The sequence below is a fragment of the Martes martes genome (assembly GCF_963455335.1).
Source record: "Martes martes genome assembly, chromosome: 11".
NCBI lineage: Eukaryota > Metazoa > Chordata > Mammalia > Carnivora > Mustelidae > Martes > Martes martes.
The window spans coordinates 79,801,762-79,815,198 of record NC_137899.1 but is presented as its reverse complement, the minus strand read 5'-3'; the positions used below and the strand labels follow the sequence as shown (position 1 = coordinate 79,815,198).

At 39.7% G+C, this 13,437-nt stretch overlaps 1 protein-coding gene across 6 annotated transcripts in view; it reads right to left on the bottom strand.

Moving 5' to 3' along the window:
• The window catches only part of PTPRZ1 (protein tyrosine phosphatase receptor type Z1), a gene marked incomplete at its 5' end in the record, with an annotated part of 175,068 nt that overhangs the window by 87,693 nt on the left and 73,938 nt on the right, over window positions 1–13,437 (bottom strand). The window lies entirely within an intron of this gene.

Sequence of the window (13,437 nt, the reverse complement as noted above, 5' to 3'; positions counted from 1 at the left end):
CATTCAAGAAGACTCCTGAAGGGCAGTGGGGGAGTGGAAGGGCAGGGTCAGGCCAGGAATCCTGTGGGCTGGGAGGAGGCCCCGGGAACCCGAGGTTCACCTCCGGGTGGCCCCCAACCTCGGCGCACGCCCACCTCCCAGCCCTTCTCCCCAACTTCAGCCCTCTGCCCTGCCAGCCCCTTCCGTTCCGCTGCCCTCTCCCCCGACAGGCGGCCCGCCCTCCTGAACCCCTTACCTTTCCATTCTTACGGGCTGCCCTTAAGGAACAGGGTCACCCACATCATTGCGCTGCCCCCACTGGGTCCTGAGTGAGTCGCCACCCTCCCTCCTGGCTCTCCTCCCACCTTTTCCTACTCCCGCCCTTCTGCTCCCTCCACCCACTCAAAAAAAAAAAAAAAAATTAAAAAGAAGAAGAAGGAAAAAACTAAGACTACTAAATTTTTGTGATTAAAAGACCAAAAAGAAAAAAAAATCCAGAGTTTTTTCGGCAAAAGTCTGTAACACAGAAAAAGTCCATAAAAATAATAACTTGAGGTTCTTCTTGCAAAGGACTCTAGAAACAAGGTTGTTTCAAATCGTTATAAATAGAAAGCTAAAGGAAGTAAACTAATTAAGTGTTAAAATTGTGCACAAGAATGAAGCATAGATTAAAGAAGCACTAAGTAGATTTTACCTATCTTTAGTAATGAAATATTAGATTAATCCTATGCTTAAATATTATTTTTTAAATTTCCAAATTAATATGTTTAATGTCACAACTGGAAACGTCAGTGGTTAAAGGCAGGTTGATGTACCTGAGGAAGCAGGTGTACAGACAGAATTCATTAGAACTAGATTGTATCCACCTGAGTGTTATTAGCAACTGTTGTGAAGGAAGAAATTAGGACTCACTGTGGTTGCAACAGAAGATTATCAGGGTGATTACCCATAAAGAGGACTGCAGAGTATTAAATGTCAGCTCTAGACAATTAAAATAAATTACTCATTCACATACCCATCCATTCTTTCATCTACATATTGCCTCATCTGAATTAGTATCATTCCTATAAATTTCCTGTTGCTTTCCTCTATGGGAGCACTTAACAGACTGTATTTTGTTTGTTAATTTATCTAACTCATCTATATGGTATTGCCAAACTTTGAAAGTCTGGCACATGGTAGAAATAAATAAAATGCTTGTGATATAGTCCTTGTGCACCAAATGAATATATTCAATATTTACATTCTGTGCCTTCTCTATTCCAAACAGAATGGAAAGCAATTCTAGACTATGTGGGAGATCTGCACGAGTTCACGTTTGTTTGATGGTCTGTTTATTCTCGCATTCCAGAAGAGGGGGGGTGGGAAGTCTGAAGTAGACAAACGCCTAAAGGAGTAGATGGGATTGACATAAATGTGAGATCAAAAGCACACAATGGAGGCTTTGAGGGAAGCATAGAATCTTGACAGGCAGAAGGAACCAAGAACAAACCAGGGTGGTAGAAAAGTTCAGACAGTGCTCAGAAAGAAGTGAGCCATCTAGCTTGGTCCAATGAGCAAGAGTGGACATCAAGCAATTCTAGAAGGAGAGGAAAGGCAGATTGATCAATTGTCCCCGGGTAGGACAATGGGAAGCGCAGAGACTCAGGAAGAGTCAGGAGCTCACAGCTGCCTTATCAGAGAGATTTGATTAAGCCAGCAGGAATGCAGGATAGGAAGAAACAGAGACGCTTCTTAATTTGGGGCAATTTCAAACGCATCTTCTATTGTCTTCATTTGATTCTTACAGAATCCCTAGGCAATGGATTGAGTGCCCCAAATTTCATGTTAAAAATTATAACATGATCCCCAGTGTTGATGGTATTCAGAGATGGGGCCTTTAGGAGCCGATCAGATCATAAGGGCAGAGCCCTTCTGAATGGGGTTAGTGCCCTCACGAAAGAGATCCCAGAGAGATCTCTCATCCCCTCCAACCCCACCCTGTGAGGTTACTGTGGAAAGATAGTGATCTAAGGAAGTAGCCCTCGCTAGCGCCTTCATCTTGGACCTCCAACCTCCAAAACCATAAAAAGTAAACTTCCGTTGTTTACAAGCTACTAGTCCCTGGTATTTGTGGTAACTGCCTGAGCAGCTAAAACACCTTGTTATACTTATTTGTCTGTCTCTTAATCATACTGCAATTTCAGTACCTTTCTTAGAATCTGGCACTTAAGGATTAAATAATTGTTTCCCGAATGAATCCGTACTTCAGATAAGATCTCTGCAGTTACCTACCCTTCGATGCTCTTGTACTACACATCTTGACCAATGAGCTCTCTAACTTGAAACACAGTTTTAAATACATTCTGTGTAGAAAAATATTAGTCCACCAGTACCTGGTATAAAAATATCAACCGAAGAAAACCAAAGTTTAAAATAAAGAGGAATGAGTTAAAAACAACAACAACAAAAGCCAACAACAACAACAACAACAACAAAAGCCAACAACAACAACAACAACAAAAGCCAATGCAGGTTTTTAATATTTGGAGAAGAAAGTGAGAAAGGGATGAAAATGAAAGGAAATTCACAGAAAAAACCATTTTGCTTTCTTCATGCATTATTCCTGTTGAATCCTACCTTCCAGTATCAGAAAAATGGATAAAATAATTTTAATACATATATTTATAATAATTATAGTATTGGGTAAAGTATTCAGCAGAGAGCCACTGAAAATTCCTAGAAATGATAAAAATCCCAACGTTTACTTGTTTTTCTTTAAAGATTTATTTATTTGAGAGAGAGAGAGTGAGCGAGCCGGGGGGTTGAGGGCAGAGGGTGAGGGAAAGAGGGGAGAGAGAGAATCTCAAAAGACTCTGTGCTAAGGACAAAGCCTGAGCTGGGGCATGACCTCAAGACCCTGAGATCAGATCTGAGCTGAAACCAAGAGTTAGACACTTTAATGGGACACTTTAACCCAGGTGCCCCCCAACATTTACTTTTTTTTTAAGGTTACCATAAACTGCTGATGTTTACCAAGATTTGAACAATAGTACACTTAGAACTGATTCTTTAAAGACCACAAAATTGTTAATAAAAAAATATACTTCTTTTAATCTTAATGAATTACTTTTCTAGCCCAGTTTTGATGTAAGAAAATGTTTGCAAGTCTACATATTTACATATAAAAATATTAATGAGCAGATAGAAATGTAATATTGAAGTGTGGAGTGTGATGAGGACTGTAGCATCTATTATTAATTGCCTTGAATTAACTCCACTCAAAATTCCACACACTGTAAGTTACAGCTTTATAAATTACTAGGGGCTGGGGCGCCTGGGTGGCTCAGTGGGTTAAAGCCTCTGCCTTTCGCTCAGGTCATGATCTCAGGGTCCTGGGATCAAGCCCCACATCAGGCTCTCTGCTCCGCAGGGAGCTTGCTTCCTCCTCTCTCTCTGCCTGCCTCTCTGCCTAGTTGTGATTTCTCTCTGTCAAATAAATAAAATATTTTAAAAATAAATAAATAAATAAATAAATAAATTACTAGGGGCTTCCTTCCTATATGCTAAGGAATCTACCAAAAACCAAAATATAAGCCACTGAAATAGTATAAAGCTATTGGTAGTGAATGACTCAGGTCAAATATCAGTTAAATCCAATATAAAAATGAAACAAATCAGTGTTATTATCAATGAAGATTCAGTACAGAATTTAGAACTCCAGCACAAAGGAAAGATGATATATTTAAGGAGACACTTTTCAGATGCTGCAGTCATCTGCTTGAGAAAGGGGGCTTCCTCAAAGACAAGAAACTAGAACACACCAGTAAATGTCATCACATAAACTGACTGAAAGCAAAGAAAGATGTCTGAGCTAACTTCCCATGGTGGAAGCAAGAATGAGGATGCATTTACATGCACAAATTAGCACGGCTGTTTCTGTTCCTGGCCAAACAGAGGTTTTCTGGGGCTCCCAAGAGCAAAGCAGTTGACGAATATAGATAATGGTTGTTATTAGAACTGGACTGAAAGCAGATCAAATGCAAACAATTTCAGAATGAGAAGCTGTTTAGTCAAGACCTCATTTTCCTTTATCTTCTGTTCTAATGGGACCCTCACATCAGGATTGCAGAAAATCTTGGCAAGCCTGGTCCATATATCCAGTTGAGATATGTCAGGGAAGGTAGATACCAATTTATCTAGAAAAACGCTAGCACAAATGTTCCTTAAGCATTAAAATATTTAAGAAAAGAGATCCATGAATACAGAGAACAAACTGGTGGTTGCCAGAAGGGAAGGGAGTGGGGGAGACGGACACAAAGGAGGGAAAGGGAGTAGGAGGTACAGTCTTCTAGTAATGGAGGAAGAAGTCACAGGGATGAAAGATACAGCACAGGGAATATAGTCAGTGGTATTATAATAGCACTGTATGGTGACAGATGGTAGCTTGAGCATAGCATAACTTTTTCTTGGAAAATAAAAAGAAAATTATTAACTGAAGTTCAGTATAAATAGAGACAGAAAGATCAGAAACTTACTTCAAAGTTCTTGTTTAAAATTTTAGGACTTCTTCAAGTTAGAAAAATCCAAAGTTCACAAACAAAAAACCCTAAAAAACAATTCACAGTAAAAACCGCTGCTCTATAATGCAATGAACAATAAACTTAGGTTTTTATAGACCACAGGGAAAAGATAAAAACAGAAACTGGAAAGATCTAAGGACACGGACACAGCAAAATACTGTTACTCTTAATATAGAAGAGTAAATACTATTACTCTTAATCTGTGGTGGGTAGAAATGAAATCGATAAGTAGAACAAGAGGATGCTGCTCATAAAAGGTCACAATTAACCACTGCTTTAATCCGAAAATGAAATAAATCCTATAAAGAAGTAAAGAAGAATTTATTTAAGGCAACAAATTTGTGTGTGGGGGGGGTTACAAACCGATGCAATAAACAATTAAAGCAGGATGTTGTTTTGAGGATTTAAGAACATTTTAAAGGATTCTTATTTGGAAGTGAGCAAAAGCGAAGGGCAAATGATTGCAACTTCCAAAATTCTGACCAGAGCACACTTGGGTGGACAATGGTAGCAGTCATGTTGGTTGTGAGAACGGATGGAAAGAAAGACTTGGCATCTGGTTTTGGGCCTACAGACTTTGCGATGCCCATGGATGTTCATTAGGCAATAAAAAATATGGGTCTGGGAGCCATTAAGAGGTCTGGACTAGACATACAGGTTGAGGAACAGCATCATTTTGGATTTTCCTAACTTGAAAAAGTCCTAAAATTTTAAACAGGAACTTTGAAGTAAGTTTCTGATCTGTCTCTCTCTATGGTGGTAATTTAGTAGATGTGGCTATATTTCAATTCAAGCTGACAGGTGAAGGAAAGGATCAAGGATAAGACACTGGAGGGCACTAACACAGAAGGAGCCGAAGGGGAGGGAGAAGCAGCAAAAGAAATCAAGGATGAACGGCCTGGAAAAGAATTGCAAATTTAGGAGAAAAGGACATTGAGAAAGTCACAAAGGATCCTTTCAACAATGAGAGATTATCCCAAAGTAGGTATCATAGCAGCTGAGAGCCCAAAGGATCATGATTGAAGAGTAACTATTGGATTTGGTTATTTTGGGTTATTTTGTTTAAACTGCAAATCTCATATGCCCAGAACAAAACAACTTCAGTGAAATGATGGGCCTGGAATTCAGACTACAGTGTGTAGAAGAGTGAATTGGAGGTGACAAAGCAGAGTTAAGAAAATGCTTTTTAAAAGCTTCCTGTGAAGGAAAGAACAATCATCGGGGGGCATCCAGAGATGCAGGGATGTGGAATGGATTTTAACGCAGAAAGAGATTCAAGCATGCAGATGTGTGGAGGGGATACAATTATTACAAGAAAGAGTTTGAAGTTAAGGGAGGTCCATGATCAAGGTCCACGCAAGGAGAGAAGATGGAGGATTATTAGCCCAGGAGAGGAAAAGAAACAAAGAAAAAAATTACCAAAGAAATATGGATTTGTATCTAAGTGTTTAGAAATGCGAAAAAGAGAAATCTGATGGTTCATACCACAGAGCTTCAGCTGTAAAGCATGATCACATCGCACGGAAGAAAAAGAGGCTTGGGAGTGGAGCCCACCTTTTAGAGGCTCCACACGCCTGTGACCTTATCTATAACAGGAATCATAACCTCTCACTCTCAGGCTGTGCAAATTCAATGAGATAATATATGTGCACGGACTGGCAGATATATGAATCTTCTTACCCCCTTGCCCTATTTTCTCAAGAAAACTGTTAGGGAGATAGGATCATCCGCCCTGCGGGGAGAGCCAGGGAGGGGACTGGGCTTGAGGAAAATCGTGGAGAATGAAATAATGGGCAGATAAGACTGACTGATAGAAAGCACCCATGGCTCTGCTGATGGGGGAGGCCATGAACTTGCAGCGGCACCCCTCAAAAGTGTGTCCCTGTGTGTTTTGTTTTCGCAAGTTCCGTGGTCCTGATGGACAAGCACAGAGACTAGGGAGCTGCAGTCCTATCGTGGCGAACAGGAGCGTGGGTGAGACGGAGGCCTCAAGGTCAAAGAACCGGAAGCCCCGCTCCCCATCTCAAATCTGATACGGGGAAAGGTCATTTTTTATTCTTTTTTAAATTTTTTATTTTTTTAAACATTTTTAAAAAAGATTTTATTTATTTATTTGACAGACAGAGATCACAAGTAGGCAGAGAGGCAGGCGGAGGGAGAAGAAGAAGCAGGCTCCCCGCTGAGCAGAGAGCCCGATGTGGGGCTCGATCCCAGGACGCTGGGATCATGACCTGAGCTGAAGGCAGAGGCTTAACCCACTGAGCCACCCAGGCGCCCCGAAAGGTCATTTTTTAAAAAGCTACTTGAGAGTTACAATCACAGCATCTTCTGTCATCTTTCATTTTAAGTTAGACAATGGTAAGAGTGACAAGAAGTCCAATACAGTGTTTCTATTGCGATAGGCCGGTATGGAATATTTAACTAATTAAAATCAGAAAAATCCTTGTTGAAATGTAACACTGACCAGAAACTATGGGCACTTCTTGTTGCTCTTTCATCACTTCACAAGCCACCACTTCTAAAAGGAAGAAAAGTCTGAGGGTTTAGGTAACTCTGTGATTAATGTTATGACCTTTGTATTTGCCTGATCCTCTGCAAACCAGTCCGCTGTTTAACATTCAGGATAGAGACTGTACGCGATGTAGGCGGATTCATGGCACGATTTCTCTGTAGCCTTTGTTGTTAATGAACTGACCTCAATGTAGATTGAGGAGAAACTCACAGAGCGAGATTTCTTTGTTGCGATAGTCTGGCTACTACCAATGACATCACAAATGCAGAATCAAAAAAAAAAAAAAAAGAAAAAGAAAAAGAAAAAAAGAGCTCCAGAAATTACTCCTTGGTTTGCAATAGAAGACAGATAAAAACAAAACAACAAAACCCCACAACTCTTTGTCTTTTTCCTACTTTCGGTCTGAGGCCCGGGGGTTCAGAGTTGAAGTCTGAGACACGGCTATAACCTGATACCCATCTATTTGAGATAGAGCTTCAGACCAATTTTCCTATAGTGTTGTTTCACGCTTTTGGTTAAAGAGCATGCTGCCTAGAAGACCAAAGATTCTGGCTTACTTCCTGTATAAAACCATCAGCTCCTCCTCTCTGCACGCACCTATCACAAGATACTCTCAGAAATCGAATCTCCCAGATGCACGGTCACAAGCAAGGACTAAGAAAGAACCTGTGGGTAAATACCATAAATCCATTGTTCCCACCAGGAATTATTTCCCGTCAAAACTTAATTCCATTAAATACAGCTTTTATTTGTTCATTTGTTCGTTCATTCATCAAATATTTATGGAGTGTTTAATGTTAGATAGAAAAGAAGTCTGGTAGGGGCGCCTGGGTGGCTCAGTGGGTTAAAGCCTCTGCCTTCGGCTTGGGTCATGATCTCAGGGTCCTGGGATCGAGTCCCGCATGGGGCTCTCTGCTCAGCAGGGAGCCTGCTTCCCTTCCTCTCTCGCTGCCTGCCTCTCTGCCTACTTGTGATCTCTGTCAAATAAATAAATTTAAAAAAAAAAAAAGAAGAAAAGAAGTCTGGTAAAAATAACTCAAAAAGAGAACCATCATCAAGAACTCATGTTCCAGGAGAGCCTGGGTCACTCAGTCGGTTAAGCGTCCCACACTTGGTTTTGTCTCAGGTCATGATTTCAGAGTCATGAGATGGAGCCCCATGTCGGGCTCTGCACTCAGTCCAGAGTTGGCTTGAGATTCTCTGCTTCTCCCTCTGCCCCTTCCCCTACTCACATGCACGTGCTCTCTCTCTCAAATAAATAAATAATAAACAAACAAGTAAATAAAATCTTAAAAAAAAAAAAAAAAGAATCCAAGTCCTAGTTAGGACCCAAGGCATTTCAAGTATGAATTAGAATATAATCTATTTATTTATTTGAGAGAGAATGAGTGAGAGAGAGCATGAGAGAGGAGAAGGTCAGAGAGAGAAGCAGACTCCCCAAGGAGCTGGGAGCCTGATGCGGGACTCGATCCTGAAAGTCTGGGATCATGACCTGAGCCAAAGGCAGTCGTTCAACCAACTGAGCCACCCAGGAGCCCGAATTAGAATATAATCTAATAAGTACAATAGCAGAGATATGCACAGAATATTCCAGGGACACCAAAGAGTTGTTCTGAAGGAGACAGGACCAAAGACAAAGAAGGCGTCCTGAATGACAAGATGCTTGGAGATAAGTCTTAACCATGGGCTAGTATTATTAAATTAAAGGTGGGAAGAAAGTTGAGAAGAAGGAACAGCATGAGCACAGGAAAAAGAAACAACGGCTATTTCGGAAGAACAGTAGGAGGTTCTTCGTGCTGACACGTAAGGTACAAGGCAGGGAGAGGAAAGAGGTAAAGGTGAGGACATGTGAAGGCTTTGAATGCCGGGACAAGGGGTTTGAACTTTTTCTGCTGGGCTTTTGAAGGGATTTAAGTTGCAGGTGGCATGGTCTTATTAAGTCGTCTTAAGAATCTGTTTGCTTTGGCAAAAATTCCCTTTCTTCAGTCTTGCTATATTGTATCATGGTCTTTCCACAGCAAGGGAAAGGACTCTATAGACAGACACTCTTAAGGATATTATTTAAGGGAAATGACAACTCAAATGTATTTCTTCACAAGCAATTTGTAATAAACAGTCCAAAGGGAGAGCGAACAGAACCTCTGAAATATAAGAGAAATAGATGATGAAAAATATCACCCAAATTAAAAGCCTGAAACAAGAAAACAAAAAGTGTGTAAGTGACAATGAAACCAAACTTCTCTTTTAAGAGCAAATTCATGGCTTGGTTCTTAAAATCTTGAAGTTGAATCGTGAATTATAGTGGTTTTTTTTAAAAAAAACATGGCATCAAGCAGCTTGTGAGACTGACATAGACTATTGCTATGTTTCCAAACTTTCTGTTTTCTCAAATCTCCACTTATTTTTTGATTAGTCTCAGTCAGGAAACTCCTGCAAAAGAACAGAAGTCCAAACACTGGCTCTTTCATTTTTTTTTTTAATGTATTTCTTACCGATGATGTTTAAATAAAAAAGTTTTTTGAATATAAATAATTCCAGCCCATGGCAATTTATAAATCTGATAAAACAAGCTGGCAACCAATTTACATTGCAAAGAGATTTACTGCAATAGTCCATTAAACCAGCAAGCGCCCCTACTCTTTCCCTATATACGTAAAAAGGCTAAAGAAGAGAAAGGGTTTTAACCTAGAAGGTGTGAGTCCCTGCCAAGAAACTATCAATCCCAAATAAAGATAAAATTGTCATGCAAGACAAGTATATTTGATTTTTAATAAATTGATTATTTAAGGTTTTATCTTTTATGCAAAATAAAGGTACAATTGCATGGATTCAAATGTATCTTAACTGGGGTCCAGCCCAGGGGAAGATTCCTTAACGACCTTTCCAGTAATGATAGATTCCAGTAGATTTTCTTGTTGGATGAGCAGGTTCCTTGTCCTTGCGTGACTGCATAGTGCTGGGCCAAAGGAAGGGAATCAGGCACAGAGGAGGGAAACCCCTTGAGAAGGTACAGAAAGCCTATAGAGGGTTTAGGATTTCCAAAGGCAGTGGAAGATGAGGAAATGAAGAGGCAGGATGGCTTTTGAGTCAGCATTACCTACATCTTTGAAAGGCTGGAAGGCTCTAGCCGACATCTGTTTTAGACATTTTTAACTATTTGATAACGAGAGACGGCCAAACTTAAGAGCAAGGTGAGAGTCAACGACGCACTCTCAGAGGAGCTGGTTTAGTTCACGCAATACCACATCACAAATGCCGCTACCAAATAATAAACACCACACTTCTAGAAAGTATTCAAGACAGTCACTTTTAAGAAGTTCTTCAAATAAGTCTCTCTTTCCCACTGCTCAAACACCAAACTTGAAGAAGTTTAGTAATACCAAAAGTACTGCAATACAAAGTATTGTTTTTCTTCAAGGGTAGGTAGCAAAGAGGTTATAATCATACCAACTCCAAGAAGCCACTGCTATTCCGTGTTTATGAAATCTACCTAAAATGTTGGGAGTTTCAAAGAAATTGACCTTCAGCCATTTCTCTATAAAAACTGACAAACAGCCTTAGCGTAACACATTTATTTTCAACCAGTTCACTGTAATTTCATTTGGTAGAACTCTAGAACACCAAATGAAGAAAGTCTTCCAGATCTAAGACCTAATTCTATCACAACTCATCACGTCTTTTACTGAAACACTTGGATTTTATAATCTCCTAAATGAAAAATGTACTTTGTGATTTAGTCTTCTCTTCAAGGAGCACCATCTAGGACCTTGGTGGGTAACTGGAAAGTGAACGCTGGCCACAAATACATTTCTACCTCCAAGTCTGACTTTCTGATCCAGTGCTCTGGACCCGTAAGGGCTTGCTACTTACTGCCTGTTACTTTCTCTTAATACTCTAGATCTGAAAACAAAAATAAGAATTTTCCTTCAGTGAACTTAAGATCTATATGAAGAAGACATACAGATAAATCAATGCATTGAGAATTACAGGTAATCTAAGAAAGACATTAAATAGCATCTGTTCCCTGGGTTGTCAGGATTGGTTTAGAATGTTGAGAGTAGAAAGCTGAGTGAACGTTCACTAAGACAGGATTACTCTAGCTTTCCAGTCCCAGCCAGATCACCAGTCCCCTTGATAACCAGAGAAAACAATGGGGTTTCCATATCTAAGTGGAGCCCTTCTGTTTGGGATCTTACTTTGTTTCTTCAGCTATGTCTGGCACTGGAGGTCATCCATGCCCTGCTCTGCCATATCTGACTCTCACGGTTTCTGATCATAGCTTGTCCATCACAGAATCTCAGGATTGGGAAAAACCACCCAAGTTCAATTATCCGGTGACTGCCTGAATCCTCTATACAACACTCTTAACAACAGGGGTGTTTTTTGGCCTCAGCTTAAATACCTCTGATGTTGGAGTCTCTTGATCTCACCCAGCATAGCTTATTCCAGTTTTAGATTTCTTTTGATGCTAGAAGTCATTTCTTCTATGAAAGTAAGTTCCTCTCCAAAAGTAATTTCTCCCCAAATTGTATCTACTGGGGGAGCCAACAAAATGTTTAGTTATTTTTCCACCCAATGGCCTTGAAAATATATGAATAGTGACAAAGAGACAAATAGTCTCGTGAGCTTCATCTTTTTCATGAGAGTCACACTGCTTCACATGCGTCAAGACTCTTCACTAACTCTTCCAAATACTCTCCAATTTGTCTACATTTCTTTGTAAAGCTTGGCAAATGGAGCAGGACACAACATTCTTTAGGGAATGGAAGATGGAAATATAGATTTTTTTTTTAAGCTATAAAAGGTAACTGAAACCTTATCATAATAATACCAATAGTGATTTACTTTTGTATGATGCTTTCTTTGGGAAATAGCATAGTTTAAGGCTGAAAGCATGGGGTCTGAAGTCAGACTTTTGGGTGAAAATCCAGTCCCCAGGACTCACAAGCTGACTAATCCTAGGCAGGTTTCTCTACCATTCTGTACCAGTATCACCCACTTAGAAATATGGACAATATGGACCATAATAGGATGAGGCTCATAGGATTACTATGAGGCTTAAATGAGCTCAGACAGAGGAAACGATTAGCACAATGCCTGACACAAAATAAGGGGTTATGTACTCTCTCCATTTTACCACACTCCCATCTTCCTCAACCATACCACTGTTTTTGTCCCAGTGCCTTTGCACTTGCCATGCCCTTGCCTGAAACACGCATTCCCCTGTGTGTCACTGGTTGGCTCCTCCTTTCTTCACATCTAAGCTGAAATATCCCGCTCTTGGAAAGGCCCTCCCACTTCGGCTAAACTCTTACCTACTACATCGCTGTGTTTATTCTTTTCATCATACTTCTCATACTCTGCAATTACCTTGCTTACTTACTTGTTTTTCTTTCCCTAATAGAATGCAAGCTTAATCAGAGCAGGTACCTTATCTGCTCTGTCAACAGTTCTATTTACAGAGACTACTACCGACAGACCACACTGATGAGTATCACCTACAATTAGTACCGGTTTTTTGTATTTGTGAGCATTTATCATTTCTCTTAGTTCTCCTGAGTGCTTTCTGCAGCAGGCAGATAAATGAATTCATATTTTAGAATAACTAAAAGGTGCAGCAAAACGCATTTCACAAAGGTAAGGGAAAACGTGGTCACTACAATGAATAAATCCACTAAAATGCTCCAAACATTTCTAAGCAGCTACAGAGAATCCAGTTCAATGGAGCATAAAACTCCATTTCATGTGCCCCAGTTTGTCATATTAGGAAGTTTCCGTATGCAGATGAAAAGAAAACACTTATTTAGAACCCAGAATGATAATGTAACTGTGGCAGATCATTTTAATTTGGTCTGGATTTCGCCTGACAAACAAAATTCTTCTAACAGAGGCTAAATGACAAAGTCTTAAAGAGTTACAAAACAAGTTCTCACTGCAACATCCTGTTTTCATTTATTTCAGTTAGAATCCTTGGCAGACTTGAATAAAGAGACGCTCACATTAAATGACGTATTTTTGAGGCTCCAGTATTATTTTCTAATCCAAACTATTTCTATAGAAAAAATCATTAAATTCAATGTAGAATTACCAATTCAATTATCTTTGTTTTTCAATTAAAACTAGATGGTAATTCAATAGTTGAAACTAATTGAATTTCTGCTTTGGTAGGCACATATTTGCAGGCTCTATGATATTATTTTTCCCTTTTCTGTTAAACAATTAAAATTTGCATGCATTTTCAAGGGAAAAGAGCAACACGAGTAAAACAGCAAAAGCCTCCATTTTAACTAAACTTCCTCACCGGCTACTCCTCTTTTACTTTTTATTCTTTATTTTCTTCCTGGTACAAAAACGTGTTTTTCTTAAAGCATGGGGGACAGGGCC